The sequence below is a fragment of the Tupaia chinensis genome, unplaced genomic scaffold, assembly GCF_000334495.1.
Source record: "Tupaia chinensis unplaced genomic scaffold, TupChi_1.0 Scaffold145280_1, whole genome shotgun sequence".
Lineage (NCBI taxonomy): Eukaryota > Metazoa > Chordata > Mammalia > Scandentia > Tupaiidae > Tupaia > Tupaia belangeri.
In genome coordinates this window covers 32,697-49,040 of record NW_006205141.1, presented here as the reverse complement: position 1 = coordinate 49,040, position 16,344 = coordinate 32,697, and the positions used below count along the sequence as shown (strand labels likewise).

Sequence of the window (16,344 nt, the reverse complement as noted above, 5' to 3'; positions counted from 1 at the left end):
TTCACAAAATTCCCAATGTGGCCAGATGGTGCATGAACCCACATCTTCTGACCACATGAAGTGCCCAGTATCATACCCCTGGTGTCTAGGCTGCACAGGGTGAGCACTTAAGCATCCTTCTCCTAGGAACTATGTCTGGCATCATGCCATGGCTTCAGGACACCTTGAGGCTAAATATCTAGGAAGGATAAGACCTTCCTTCTCATTAGGACATGTCTCCAGAGATGCCTTTTAAGCTCTGGAACAATGAGGACTGTGTTAGAAAAAGTGAGGGAAAAGCCTCTTGTCACCAGCCCTGATTGATAAGGCAGGAGCTCCACAATGCTACTTTCTCAGAAATTTTATTTTATAAAATAAAATACAATTTTATAAAATAAAAATTTATTTTATAAAATAAAATAAAAATTTATTTTATAAAAGTATCCATTAAGTGTGGCTTTGACTGGTCACCATCATAGAATGCCCAAGTAATTTTACAGGTTCATTCAGGTTTGTTTCTGGGAGGAAATCTCCATACCTAGAAATGAGAAAGGTAGAGATGGAAGTGCTATGCACCACTACTTGCTATTTTTAGTGTTTCACTGCTTCATTTTTTTTATGTCAAAGTAGTTGAAACAATATTTAAAACTGAATGCTAGGGTGCGAACACTTGGTGTACATTAAGTGGGGACATACAATGCCTCACATTCATAGCCTGGCTTGCTTCACTGTGCAGTAAGTCTTTCATATTCATCCACTTCCTGTCAAAAGCCAGGGTTTTGTTTTTTTTTTATGGCTGAATAGTATTCCACTGAGTATATGTGCCACAGTTTTTCTATCCATTCATCTGTTCATGAGCATTTGGGTTGTTTCCATGACTTAGCTGAAACTAATTGACTAAAGGATATAGAAACACAGTATATCTATGTAAATACCAGACATTGTAAGAATTAAATTAAACTATCCTGTCTTATGAAGATAAAATCTAACCTTTGCCTCTTTCGCTTCTGTACTAAAGCTGATGCTGCTGAAGTTGTGGAAGCCTGGGGCAATTCACTAACACTCTGTAGGAAGCCCTGATCCATTTGCAAGTTAGCTTAGCACCTTGCAGGAAGCCCAGACCCTTGTAAAACTGCCCCCCCCCTTCTGTTAACCCCGGAAACTGTGACCAAATGCCTCTGCAAACCTGACCAAATGGCTACAACTGTAAAGAGAAACATGTCCTGTTTGAGCAAGTAAAACTTCAAGGATGCCATAAAATTACCCTAGAAGCCCCTTATCTTACTTCCTCATTCTTTCCTCCCCTCACCCCACGGCTTGTGTCTATATAACCTGAATGCTCCTTTGTTCGGGACTTCACTCGTAATCTTGTCTTGCAGGACTGAGAGTGGAGTCCTAGCATGCTAGCAATAAAGCCTCTTGTATTTTACATCAAGATTCAACTTTGTGGTTGATAGGGGTCGCCATCGCCATAACACTCCCTGGATAAGGAGGTTCAGCCAGCTGCTGGCTAAAAACCTTTCAACATAATGTATGTGAAAGAGGAGGGTCTGAGGAAGGATATTTAGAAGAAAAATAGGGAGGTAAAGCGTTAATGGCAAAAAGAAATGTGGTATTATCTGTTGAAGATATTTTGTAGTTTTATCAACTGTACTAGGGAGAAATGTTCACCTGTTGAAATATCCATTTTGTAACCCAAATAATAATGTAATTGAATGTATAAAAGAAAATGAAATAAGTAAATAAATAAACAAAACAAACAAAAAAACCCTGAACGCTAGGTAGATCAAACTTGCAACATTATTTAATTTTAAATATTTGTGTTCAAACCAGATTTTATTAAAAATGAATTTTGTGATTCTAATGAAGTAAACCACCAACATTTTCTTTATACTTGAGAGTCATTGTTTAGTGGGAAGTATATTGGTAGTGGCACAGGAAATAATGCCTGCCTTACAAACATTGACATTCTATATTAGACAAACTGCATTCAATAAATTAACTTTACTGTATCATAAAATGAAGAGAAGGAAGTCACTTCATTTTTTTTTTTTTTTAGACCTTGACCATTTGAAATAAAATCAGAATTTGTTTAAGGTCATTTAACTCTCAGCCATAAACCTGTATGATCCTGGGGTCTTTGGCAATGGAAAACCTTAATCTTTTCTATGAAAACTGTTCTACTTTTAGAGTCTAGTTTGTTTATGTGCATCTTACCAAACCACCACTCATCTCCTTTAGGTTTCTGGTTCAATGCAATAGTTTTCTCTCATTTTTCATAATTTCTACAGAATTTTAAATCCTATATTCTTCCCCCTTCTCAATCAACAATATTCTAATCACATACTTTTTCATTTATCTTGTTCTTGATATAGGGAATTATCATGTTTCACAATTTCTTATGACCTAATAACAATCTGAAATAGTTTAAAATTAATCTCTGCTTAATAAGACCTCTTCAGTGGGACCTCATTTCCAATGGTGTTGTAAAAAAAAAGTTTATACAAGATACAGTTCAAGACTTCTTAAATTCGGACAAGATTGTTCTAAACAAAATATGAGAACCAGTTTTAGAAGATAGAAGATGAATAATCATAGTTTTTAATGCCAATTATTGATGTCTAAATCCATTTTAGATGAAATTTTTATAGAATGTAAATCAGAATATATAAAAGCCAAGTTAAAGGATGCTTTTTTGTAAATCAGGTATATTTGCTAAAAAATGTTTCTTCCTGTTAAAAAGAAAAAATTTCAAGATGCTTCAGTCTCCATTGCATAGGTAAAATAAACATGATAATAATCTCAGTTTTTATGTAACTACTGAGCATAGTAATTGACACTTTGTTATAGTGATTCATACCTTTCAGATATACTTGTTTTCAAATTTGAAAAACATACTCATCTGTATTATAAAGTTTTACATTGACCAAAATGTTACTATTGTTCATTGTAAGCAAGAGAAAGGGCCTTCTATTAAGTGTGGTGCTTTTCATGTTGTCAGGATTTTTCTTTTAGAGATCTTTATTTCTTATATCCATTGTATTCAAAATAAAAATTTTAAAGTAACAAGATCCTTTTAATTTCAGCATTTTGTATTTCTCATTTTTAGGTCATATAATATATGCACATATTAACCTTTGGTAAATTTTATTTTGTGAAAAGTACCCTGGTTGTAAAGCTTTTTTTTTTTTTTTTTTCCCTATAGTGGGCATGTACTTGCTTTGGAAACAGAGAAAGAAAGAAAGTGAGAAAGCACCCACTGAGGAGAATCACCATACCACAATCCTTTATCATCCATTCTCCTCTTGGAATTCTGGGCACTCATGCATGTGTGCTTGGTGCATTCTACCAGCCACTATGTCTAAGACTTGGACCATGCAGTTGCCCATGTGAAGCCCATCCACCTTATTCACCATGCCACCAGCTAGCCCTGTATTTTATCTTAATGTCCACTGGGTACCCCTATGTGCTTATAATTTTTTTTTAGAAAAGATATTTTTAAAAATCTCATCTGTCCATTGAGCACATTAGTTCTTATGGTCAAAAGAATAATGGTTTGCCCAAAGTTGACCACCTTCTAAACTCCAGAATCTGTGATCATGTTACCATATGTTGCAGAAAGGACTCTATAATGGTGATTCAAGTAAAGATCTTGAGGTGAGGAGATTACTTTGGTTGACTTAGTAAGGATCTTGAGGTGAGGAGATTACCAGGCTGACTTGGTAAGACCTCAGCACATGTTATTAGGGACAACTTGGGTTTTGTGGAGCCTGGGTGATTGTCCTAAACTTTAGCCGAGTCAGTTCTTTTGTTTTACTCACTCTGCCACAGTTTGTCTTTTCAGGCTGGGACCATATGCATCTCTTCATCTGGTGCTTGTCTATATTCTTTCTAATATTCTTCATAATCAACAAGTGAAGAAAATGTTTCCCTGAGTTCTGTAAGCCACTCCATCAAGTTAATCACAGCCAACCCCAGGAGAAGTACTTGAGTACCCATGTTTATAGCTGATGGGTCAGAAACATAAGTAACAACCACCTGGGCATATGCCTGCCATCTGAACCCTGTATGCACAGTCTTTAATTTTTGTTTTAGTTTGTTTTAGGATTTTGCCATAGGGTGTGCACACTCACCTGAGATTGATGCAGAACTGACTGCTTGCTTGTAGGAAAAGTCTCATATACTTGATCTGTGGGGATTGCTGAGAGGACAAGAGAAACTTAATTGGTTTTATCCATGGTATTATTACATTGCTGCATGTGGGGTGGCAAATTGCTACCAAATAGCAGGAAAATCCTCTGCATGATGAAAATGTACTATATCTCCACAGGTGCCTGGTTTATGCACACACATATATCTGTCAAAATTCACTGACCAGAATGTACAACTACTATCTGTTTATTTCACTGTATTAAATTATACCTTGATTATAAAGAAAAAATGAGTAAATAGGTTCATGGTGGTGGGAGGCTACCACACTAATTTAAATCTAAAACCTGGCCTCTGTGGCCCAGTAGGGAATTGGAAGCCACATGCCAATGCCATGTGGGACCCTGGTTCAGTAGGCCTGAAAACATACCAGGCAAGTAAGTGCCTAGGATCTTGCCAGCCTGAAGGACTAGAATAAGGGGATCAAAGCATAACAAGCCCTCTGAAGGGTCATGCCCCAACTCTTTCTCATGCACTTTAGACACTGCCTCTCAGACAGTACTAAAGTGCTCTTAAGTGCTCTGAACCCCAAGTTATGTACTATAACTTTCATGTTCCATGTCACTGTACATTGCTCCTTGAAATCCTAAGCAATTTTTAATCCTACATTCTACTCAGTATGAAAATTGCTGAATTCATTACTGCAAAAGGGAGTAATTTCACTCACAGGCAGTTTTGTCATCCAGTGATCCCAAGCTGCCATCACCCAGAACCTGTGTTTGAGAGGGAAAAGGATCTAAATGATCTGAGAATGTAACTTGTGAGAAACACCCCACTCAGACTCAGTGTTTGGGATGTCAGTATGGAGCATGACACTGACTGACCCTACGAAATGCCCAGAGTAGGGAAACAGAACGAAGTCCCTCCAGTCCGGCCTGATCTGTGCCCAGCTCCCTGCAGGCCACCACTGCCCATCCCCCCAGGACTGGACTGACTGTCTTAACCTTCTTATATGAGGATGACAAAGAATCCCTACACATCCCTACACCCTGGCCCTTTGGTAAGTTCTGAACAGAAAAAGGTCAGGTATCACACACTTGTGTTATTCTCACAATCAGCCTGAGGTCTTTCCACACTACCAGCTAAATAACCCAAGTCCTACAGCCTTCAGGGTGTCTACTGGATTGTCAAGGGCTCAGCCAACTTCCAGCAGTGCCCACAGGCCTCCTCTAGACCACGTGCAGGCTGATCAGGAACTCTGACAGGTGAAACAGCTTGACTGGTGGGAGGGACTGGCCAGAAGGGAGCAAACTGAGAGGGACTGTGAGCATTTCCCCAAACACACCAAGAGTAAGCAGGTTACACAGTCCAGGGGACACTCACCAGGCAAGCTATTCACTAAGGAGTGCCCTGCCCACTTTGGTTCCAGGGAGAGGTACGCCCTGGGTGGGCCATTTTGAGAGGCATCTATCCTACCAAACCCAACTGTGCTAAGGGGACAAGATGAGATTCAGTGTCTTGGCAGGAATACCCACCACCCACTAATCACTGCAAGAATGCGAGCTGAGGGAAGATGAGGGGCAGTAGAGGCCTTGATAGGAGAATGGATGTGCAGATCCAGTGACCTCCATGGAAAGCGGAGACCAGGAGCAGTGGGTGGGAGGAAGGCCAAGGCACCCATTCAGGACTGCAGCTCAAACTGCCAAGAGATTCCCAACAGGTCTGAGGCCCAGAAGCAGGGCCTGAAAACAGGAGATGCAGGAGCTGTTGGTGCCCTCCCCAACTGGTGCACAGCAACACCTGCACTTCATTAGCAGCTGAATATATGTCTTTCTAGGGTTTTGTTGAGGTAAAAATAAAAGGCACCAAACTGACTAAAGCTAAGAAGGTGTGGCTTTCCAGTTGCAAAAAGCACAAGGCTGAGGGAGTGAGGTCACTGCTGGGCCTAAAGAGGGGGGGAAGACATCAGCCAGCCTGGCTTGGTGGTACCACTCAGGACCAATTCCCCGCCCAAACCCGCTCCCAGCCCTGACTAGGCTCTAGCAAGGGCCAGGCTACAGGTCTCAGGAAAGTCCTCCCAACTGCCTTGTAGTCCCCTCCACATCCAAAAGACCATCACTGCTGCCGCCGGAGACATCGCGATCCTATACATTTGCCTGGTGAGGAGCTGACCTGCGCGTGAGAGCCGCCTAGGTCAACTGCCACCGCTGCTGTCGTCATAGTTATGGATCCGCCACCTTTCCTTTCTGCCGCCCTAACGGAGCAAGTGCAGCGTCAGCGTGAAAAAAGGCATCGTCAACAAAGCGTTGCCATGGTGCTGGCCTTGATTCGTGCTCCATGATTGGTTGGCAACGAGGGGCGTGTCCTTCAGTTAGATTTCCTTGGTATCTCCGTGCCCAGCCCCGCCCCGCTTGCTCCCAGATCCCCTTGCGCCTGCTGTAGTGCGTTGTGCCGGCCAATCAGCGAGCGCGGGGCGTGGTCAGCGTGAAGGTGAGTCTGTGGGCATGGGCGGCAGCGCCTCTCTCAGTGCCCGGTAGACTCAGGGCGGTGGAAGTTTTCGGCTGCGGGATTCCTGAGCAGTCCAGCGACAGAACCGGCGGGTGGGAGGATGGTCACTGGCTCAGGATGGAGTCCGGGCAGTGGCGGCCTTCAGGACTTGAAGGGACCGCGATCAGACTGTGCATCCGGGAAGGGCACCCGTGGGGCCTGCAGCGCCTCCTGAGGGAGCAAGCCGGTATGCGAGAAGTGGGGCTGGGAGCAGTCCGAGGGGGAGCTGGGGTCTACCACGACCACCCTGCCAGTCCTGCGGGCCCCACTCCCTGCTGTTCCTGCCACTAGACTGCAGGGCTGTTTTATAAGGGCGCCATCCTCAGATTGGGTAATTCTTAGGAGATCTCATTAACCTTGTCAAGGCAAGGGCTACAGAGGCCAGGTCCATGTTTCCAGGTCCTGAAGTTGAGGTGTGCCCCCCACTGCCCACTTTGCCTTTAATCCTCCCTAGCTGTGCCTAAGAGACTGCCAGAAATATGGTGACTGTACATTCTATCAAGTCTAAAAAATCAAGTACAAGTCATTGAGTTTTATTAAAGTTTTAGGTAGAAAAATCTGGAGGCTTTTCCTTGAAAGAAAAAAAGATCTAATTGGTAATTTCATTTTCTGCAAAGTCCTGCTTTTATTGGAAAATCATAAAAAAAGACTGTTTACCCTTGGTAGCTATTCTGACAGCTAGGGCTCTTCTTTAACAAGTCCTGTGCCAGTGGTTCTCAGGCAGTATGTCAAGCCCCATCTGTTGAAGTAGGCTTATTTAACTCTCAGGAGAGTACTACTGAGGTGGGTAGTGGTTCAGAAGCCTCAAGAGCTACTGCAGTTAGGAAGGAGTGGGGACCAATCCAAATTAAGTCAGCCCATCTGAACATGTGCTTTACTCACCAGAACCAAGAGCTGTAACTGTTCTGATGAAGTACAGGTCTTCTGAGTCTGTTTCTTCCCATGGAGAGCCTGCCCCTGTAGATTAGTCCCCCTAACGTGTCTCTCTAGTCTTGACCGCTTAAGTCCTCCAGTTTTCTTCACACCACATTCATCTTTTCCCCAAACTGAAACCTTTCACGATTTCTTTACTTATCCTCAAGATAACTCCACCATCTTTATCATGGTCTAGAAAACTGGGGGTTGAATTCAATACATTTTTCTTAAGGCTGTCCAATATATTCATTTCTGAGTAAGATAAGAATCAAAATAACTACAAGATATTAGTTACTCATGGTCACTAATAGAACTGTAGGGTTTTTTTTTTTTTTTTTTTGAGAGGCTTTTGCTATAGGGCACGTGTGCTCGCCAGATAGACAGACAGAGACAGAGACATAGAAAGTGAGAAATCACCCCCCAGGGGGGATGGCCATGCCGCAATCCCTTCTCCATTCTCCTCCTGGGATCTTGGGCATGCATGCACATGCGCCCGGCGTGAGTTTAAGCCACCGGGTCCGGCACTCGAACCGTGGTCGACTATGGGAGTCCAGTGACATAGCCATTACACTAACTGCTGGTCCCTCCTAGAACTGTAGTTTTTAAGAAGATGTTTGCCATAGGGTATGTGCACTCACCAGAGAGAGACAGACTAGAACAGCGGGAGGAAAAGTGTACAGATGTTCCTCAACTTAGGATGAGATTACTTCCTGATAAACTTATTATGAGTTGAAAATATTTTAAGTCAAAAATACATTTAATACACCTAATTTACTAAATATCATAGCTTACCCTAGTTTACCTGAAATGCGTTCAGAATGCTTACATTAGCCTATGGGTGGGCAAAATCATCTAACACAAAATTTATTTTACAATTAAGTGGATATTTCATGTAATTTATTGAATACTATACTAAAAATGATTAGAATGGTTGTATAGGTACTCAAAGTAAAATTTCAATTGAATATGTATTATTCTTACATCATTGCAAAGTCAAAAAAATTATAAGCCAAACAATTGTAAGTAGAAAACTGTCTTTATATTATAAAACAAAACAACAGCAACAAGAACTGGAAGTTTTTTAAGCTCTAGAAATATACCAAGTTTATATTGAGGCTATGTGATGAGTCTCCACATTTTATAAAAGCAGGAAAGGGAGATAATCTTCAACACCAGTGGTGTATAATTTCAAGAGATAATGGATCAGTTAACACTACAGCCACAACTCAGTCATTTTGTCTTTCCACACGGTTAAAAGTGGGGGGATTTAAAAATTGAAGGCTTACTTTTGTGGGATTTCTTTTAGATTAATGAAAATGTTTTAAAACTGTGGTGATGGTTTTAGAGATCAGTGATTATAGAATACTATATTGAGTACTATTTAAATGAATACTTTTGTCATATATGAATTCTCTAAAAAATTTTGTTCAAAAACAGGCCCAATAGACACTTGGGGGGGGGGGAACAAGATAAAAAACAGAGTTGAAAAAAAGAAAACCTGGTTGAATTCAGATAGTAAGAGCAGGGAGAGGACCAGTCCTGCAGCACAGTTTTTAAGCACTGTGCACTGAATATCAGATCGGACTTTGCTGACTGCAGTTCTGGCCCCAACTCTTGCAGCTTGAAAAACATGCCAGGGACTTCCATTTTCAGACCCCTGGCCTAAGGGACACTGAGGCAGGGCCTCTGACCTAGCTCTAGCCCTGGCACCACCAAGCCCAGAGACCCCTATCTTTGTCACCAGGACCACCCTCAGCTCGACAGCAACCTCACTTCCATCTTCAGACCCCTAGCCTAAGGGACACTTAGGCAGAGCCCCCACCCCAGTTCCAGCCCTGGCACCCTCAAGCTCAGAGACTCCTATCTCTGGCAGCCAGGTAGGGATTTTTTTCCTTTTCCTCTTTCATTTATAAGATTGAGCCAGGAGGATATAGAAAGTATGAATAGGCCCATAACATGCCGGGAGACTGAATCAGTAATAAATAACCTCCCAACAGAAGTCCTGGCCCTGATGGATTCACCTCTGAATTCTACAAAACTTTCAAAGAAGAATTAACCCCCATTCTGCTCAAGATATTTCTAAAGATCCAAAAGTGTGAATCTCTCCCTAATTCATTCTATGAAGCCTTTATTACCCTTATCCTTAAACAGATAAGGACAGGATAAGGAAGTAAAACAAGAGACCAGTGTCCCTAATGCAAAGATTCTCAACAAGATACTAGCAAATTGTATCCAATGACTTATAAAAAAGATTATGTATCATGATCAGGTAGGCTTTATTCCAGGAATGCAAGGTGGGCTCAACATAGGCAAAACCATACATGAAATACACCATATTAACAGAAAGAAAGATATAAACCATATGGTCATATCTATTTATACAGTAAAAGCATTTGATAAGATACAACATCCCTTCATGATCAAGACTGTCAGCAAAATTGGCATAGAAGGATAATTTCTCAACACGATAAAAGCTATCTATGAAAAACCCATAGAGAACATCATTCTTAATGGAGAAAAGCTGAAAACTTTAACACTAAAAATGGTACAAGACAAGGAATGCTCACTTTCTCCACTCCTTTTCAGTGTAGTACTGGATGTCCTTTCCAACACAATCAGAAAAGAGGAAAAAATAATAGGCATTCAAATAAGAAAATAACAAGTGAAACTCTATTTGAAGATGACATGGAAACCCAATGGTTACTTCCAGAAAATTTCTGGAAGTAAACTTTAACACTAAAAATGGTACAAGACAAGGAATGCTCACTTTCTCCACTCCTTTTCAGTGTAGTACTGGATGTCCTTTCCAACACAATCAGAAAAGAGGAAAAAATAATAGGCATTCAAATAAGAAAATAACAAGTGAAACTCTATTTGAAGATGACATGGAAACCCAATGGTTACTTCCAGAAAATTTCTGGAAGTAAACATGAATTCAGTAAAGTTGCAGGATACAAAATGAATATACAGAAATGTATAGCATTTATACAAACAACAGGCAGACAGAGATAGAACTGTAAGGGACCAGCAGTTAGTGTAATGGCTATGTTGCTGGACTCCCATGTAGTTGACCATGGTTTGTGTCCCAGACCCGGTGGCTTAAAACTCACACTGGGCACGTGTGCACGTGTGCCCACAATCCCGAGAGGAGAATGGAGAAGGGTTAACAGTGTGACAATCCCCTCTTGGGGGTGATTTCTCGCTTTCTGTCTTTATGTTTCTATCTGTCTGGTGAGCGCATGCACCCCACAGCAAAACAACAACAACAAAAACTCTCCCCCCAAAAAACAAAAGAGAACTGTAAAAAGTTATTTCATTTACGATAGCCCCCAAAATATAAGATACTTAGAAATAACTATAAACAAAGAAGTTAAAAGCCTCCACAAGGAAAACTATGAGAAGCTAAAAAAAGAAATTGAAAATGACACAAAAAATGTAAGGACATCTCATGTTCCTGAATTGGAAGAATTAATATAATCAAAATGGCAATTCTACCCAAATTAATCTACATATTTAATGTGATGCCAATCAAAGTACTAGACACATTCTTCACAAATCTAGGAAAGACAATCATAAGTTTGTCTGGAGTTGTAAATGACCCCATATTGTTAAAGCAGTTTTGCACATGAAGAGTGGAGTGGACGGCATATCACTCCCTTACCCAAAAATATTCTGCAAATCTGTGGTTATCAAAATAGCATGGTACTGGCACAGAAACAGACATGTGGACCAGAACACAGTCCCCAGAAATAAACTCCCACTCATACAGTCAGCTGATTTTTGACAAGGGGTACTAATCAATCCAGTGGGAAAAGGAAAACCTTTTCAACAAATAGTGCTGGAAAAACTGCATTTCTGTTTGCAGAAAGATGAATCTAAACCTCTACCTTTCACCTTTGACAAAAATCAAGTCAAGGTGGATCAAAGATCTAAATCTAAGACCTCGAACTATAAAACTGCTCCTGGAAAACACTGGGGAAACTCTGGGAGACATTGAAATAGGGAATGACTTTTTAAATAAGACCCCCAAAGCACAGTCAATAATCCCCAAAATAGACAAGTGGCATTACATAAGACTAAGAAGTTTCTGCATGGCAAAAGACACAGTAATTAGTGTGAATTAATAGCCCTCAGAATGGGAAAATATTGTTGTAAACTGCATCAGATAAGGGACTGATAACCAGAATTCAGAAGGAACTCAAGCAGCTGTTCAGAAAAAAAGATGATCAGTCCTATAAAAAGATGAGAGAATGAGTTGAAAAAAAAAAAAAGCCCTCTCTAATGATGACATAGGAATAGCTAAAAGGCATATTTAAAATGGTCAACATCCCTCATTGTGAGGGAAATGCAGATCAGAACAACAATGAGATACCACCTAACCCCAGTCAGAATGACTAAGATTAACAAAAAAAAAAAAATAAATAAAGTAAGTACTGGTGGCAGTGGGGTTAAAGGGGATCTCTCTTACACTGCTGGTGGGAATGTAAATGGTCCAGCCACTGTAGAGAACAATTTGGAGATTCCTCAAAAATGTACTCTTAGAACTAACATATGTTCCAGCATTTCCATTCCTTGGTATCTACCCAAAGGAGAGAAGAATACTTAATTGAAAAGTGCTTCCACGTCTATGTTTATTGTGGCACTATTCATAATTGCTAAGTCGTGGAGCCAACCCAAATGCTCACGAACAGATTAATGGATTGAAAAACTGTGGCACATATACTCTATGGAATAGTATTCAGTCATAAAAAACAACAAAACCCTGGCTTTTGATAGAAAGCGGGCGAATATGGAAGATTTACTGCTGAGTGAAGCAAATCAGGCTATTAAGGAGAGACATTGTATGTCCCACTTAATATATACTGAGTGTCCACACTCTGTAACTAAAGCTGATTGACAAAAGGATATGGTAACACAGTATATGGATGTAAATACCAGATATAGTGTGTGTGAAAGAGTAGGGTCTGAGGAAGTACATTTAGGAGAAAAATAGGGAGGCAAAGCATTAATGGGACAAAGAAATGTGGTGTTATCTGTTGAAGTTATTTTAGTTTTATCAACTGAACTAGGGAGAAATATTCACCTGTTGAAATATTCATTTTGTAAGCTAAATAATGGGATTGAATGTACAAAAGAAAATTAATTTAAAAAATGAAAAAAGCCTGAGTGTTACTATAATTTCAAGTATATCTTATTCAAATTTAGTTATACTGAATGAAAATATTTTAAAACATTAACGTTAATATTTAAAATTCCCAAATTACAAATGTAATTAGTAAATTTAATGAAAATAAAGTTTGAATCCATAGGTTGCACTAAATTGCTTCACTTTTTATGCTATTCTGGTGACAGACACAATCACAATTTTGTAATCCTTTGTCTTCTACCATCCCCTGAAGATACATTAGTTGCTATTTGTATTTCTTGTTCATTACAAAATTTATCTTTTTCAGTTCTTGGGTTAAAATTTAGCAAACTAGAGGAAAAGGAAAAATTCTAAATGTACTTACTCACTTTCATTATTTTTTTGCATGTGTTCATCACCTCCCAAGAAAAATTGGAGAAGAAAATGTAATAGATATAAACATTTACTGAAGATTTTAGTAGGTGGATACAGCAAGTCAGAACACTTTCCAAAGCTAACCTATAAGGACACGTTTAGTTCGAGAAATATGAGGTCTAAAGTCAGGTAAAATCTGCTATGTTGTAAAATAAAGAACAATAGAAGTAAAAGAAGGATTAAAAAAAAATGCCAGGTATTTGTGGGTGTATGTATGCTACACTTTTTTAATCCCTTCATCTGTTTATGGATGTTTGGGTTGTTTCCATGTCTTAGCGATTGTGAATAATGTGGCAGTAAACATTGATGTGCAAATGCTTTTCTGACTGAGCATTCTCCTGTCCTTTAGGTAGATACCCAGATGTGGGATTGCTGGATCAAAGGGATCATTTCTTTTTCCAGAAAGAATACTATGCATATCAGTCAAGACAAAGACATTACTATCCTCATCATCTTCATCAACTACCTTTTTACAATTTTTCCAGGTTATTATTATTATTATTCTCATAACTTTTTAAGCATTCAATCACTATTTCTTATTTTACTTGTAAAAAAGATTCACTCAACATAAAATATTCAGACCAGTTCAGTTGAGAATACTATACATAATATCATCAACAGGTGATAAATCATTTCTGTGCCCTACTAATGTCATGTCTCTCTATTTGTTCTCTTGCTATCCTTTGCTATACTTGTCCCTTCTCCTGCCCCGTTCCACACTATCTTCAGCCTTGCTAACTATTTTCACTGCTTTTATGCCCTACAATATTTCGATCTTAACCATAAAGTGCAGATATTCAGTGTATAATAAGTGGATACATAAAATATCTTTCTTTCATATCCTGGTTTGCTTCACTCAGCAATAGATCTTCCATATCTGACCACTTTCTGTCAAATTCCAGGGTCGTGTTTTTTTTTTTAATTAATTAATTTTTTTTTATAGCTGAGGAGTATTCTGTAGAGTATATCTGTCACACCTTTTCCATGCATTCATCTGTTTGTGGACATTTTGTTTGGTTCCATGCCTTAGCTATCGTGAATAATGCTGCAATAAACTTTGATGTGCACGGGCTTTCTGACTGAGCATTCTCCTGTCCTATGGGTAGATACCCAGAAGTGGGATTGCTGGATCAAATGGCAGTTCTATTTGTAGATCTTCGAGGAACCTGATCCAGATTATCTTCCCACGAGCAGTGTAGGAGAGTTCTTCTTTCATCACATCCCTGCCAACACTTACCACTTTTTTTTTTTTTGAGAGGTTTTTGCTCTAGGGCATGTGCACTCGCCAGAAAGACAGAGAGAGACAGAGAGACAGAAAGCGAGAAATCACCCCCCAAGGGGGATGGCCATGCTGCAATCCCTTCTCCTCCATTTTCCTCTTGGGATCTTGGGCACACATGCACATGTGCCCAGTGTGAGTTTAAGCCACCAGATCCAGGACTTGTACCGCAGTTGACTACATGGGAGTCCAGCGACATAGCCATTACACTAACTGCTGTTCCCAACACTTACCACTCTTTATATTTTTAATCTTTGTCATTCAGACTGGGGTTAGGTGGTATCTCATTGTGGTTTTAATCTGCATCTCCCTTATGATGATGGATGTTGAACATTTCCTTATATGCTTTTTGACTATTTGTATGTTTTTATGTCTTCCTTAGACCTATTTTTGTTAGCTCATGTTCCCATCTTTTAATTGGGTTAATTTTTTTTTTAGTAAGTCACTTGAGTTTCTTGCATATTCTGGTTGTCAATCCCTTGTCTGAGGCATATTTTATAAAAATATTTTTCCATTCTGAGGGTTGTAGATTCACACTTGTCACTGTTTTTTGCTGTGTAGAAACTTCTTATTCTGATATAGCCCCACTTGTCTATTTTAGGGATTATAACCTGTGGTTTTGGGAGTATTATTTAAGAAGTCTTTGTTTACCTTAATGTCTGCCAGAGTTTTCCCAGTATTTTCCATAATTAGTTGGAAGTTTTAGGTTCAGATCTTTGATCCATTTTGAGTTGATTTTTGTTAATGGTGAAAGATTAGGTTCAGTTTCACCTTTCTGCAGGTGGATATTCAGTTTTTCCAGCCCCGTTTACTAACGAGATTTTACTTTGTCCAGTGGATTGACTGATATACTGTTAGGCCGAATTGACACAACCACCGCCATGTTAGACCCTCAAGGACAGAACCCAGGGAGTCTGAGACCACATAAGTAAACAAAGTAAGATGGGCCCTGACGATGCCAGAGCCAGGTCAATCTGACCTCAACTGAAAGTCCTAATCTAAACCTAAACATAATGACAACTAGCTTTCACACACCCCTCCCTCAAGTGGAAAATTACTGACTGTACTTCCTGCATTGCGATTCGGAGCTATAAAAGATCCCTTTATCTTAGGCTCGGGGTCCTTGTGAAGGCCTGCTGCGATGGGCTGAAACTTGGACCCCAGCTAGCTGGAAAAATAAAAGCCTCTTTTGCAGTTACATTGTCGTTGTCTTTTCTGTGTCTCCATCAGTTAGACCGATCTCTGGACCCTTACAATACTTTGTCAAAAATGAGTTGACTGTACATTTTGGGGTTTATTTCTAGGGTCTCTATTCTATTCCATTGGTCCACCTATCTATTTTTGTGCCAATACCATGCTGTTTTGATTATCACAGCTTTTAGTGTATCTTGGGGTCAGGGACTGATATGCCACCCATTCCACTCTTCTTGCACAGGATTGCTTTGGCAATATGAGATCTTTTATGATTCCAGACAAATTCTATAATTGTCCTTTCTAAATCTGTGAAGAATATTGCTGGTATTTTGATTGAAATTGCATTAAATATGTAGAGTAATTTGGGTAGAATTTCCATTTTGATTATGTTAATTCTTCCAATTCAGGAACACGGGGTGTCCTTCCACTTTTGTATGTCCTTTTCAATATATTTTTAAAGATTTTGATAGTTTTCTTTGTAGAGGTCTTTTACTTCTTTAGTTAGGTTTATCCCTAGGTATCTTAAACACTTTGTGGCTATAGTTAAAGGGATTACTCTCTTCAGCTCTACTTCATTCAACTTGTTCATATATAGAAATGCTATAGAATTTAATGTTGATTTTGTATCCTACCATTATACTGTATTCATTTATTACTTAGAGAAGCTTTTTTAATAGAAATCTTTGGGTCTTCTAAATATACCATCATGTCATCTGCAAAT

The 16,344-nt window shown here is 39.6% G+C and overlaps 1 long non-coding RNA gene across 1 annotated transcript; it reads left to right on the top strand.

Moving 5' to 3' along the window:
* The first annotated feature begins 6,519 nt into the window (after window positions 1-6,519).
* Window positions 6,520-13,514, top strand: LOC102482677 (uncharacterized). The gene is made up of 3 exons (XR_001369698.1): window positions 6,520-6,618; window positions 13,143-13,279; window positions 13,500-13,514. It is a non-coding gene; the product is annotated as an uncharacterized LOC102482677 (long non-coding RNA).
* Window positions 13,515-16,344: the final 2,830 nt, after the last annotated feature.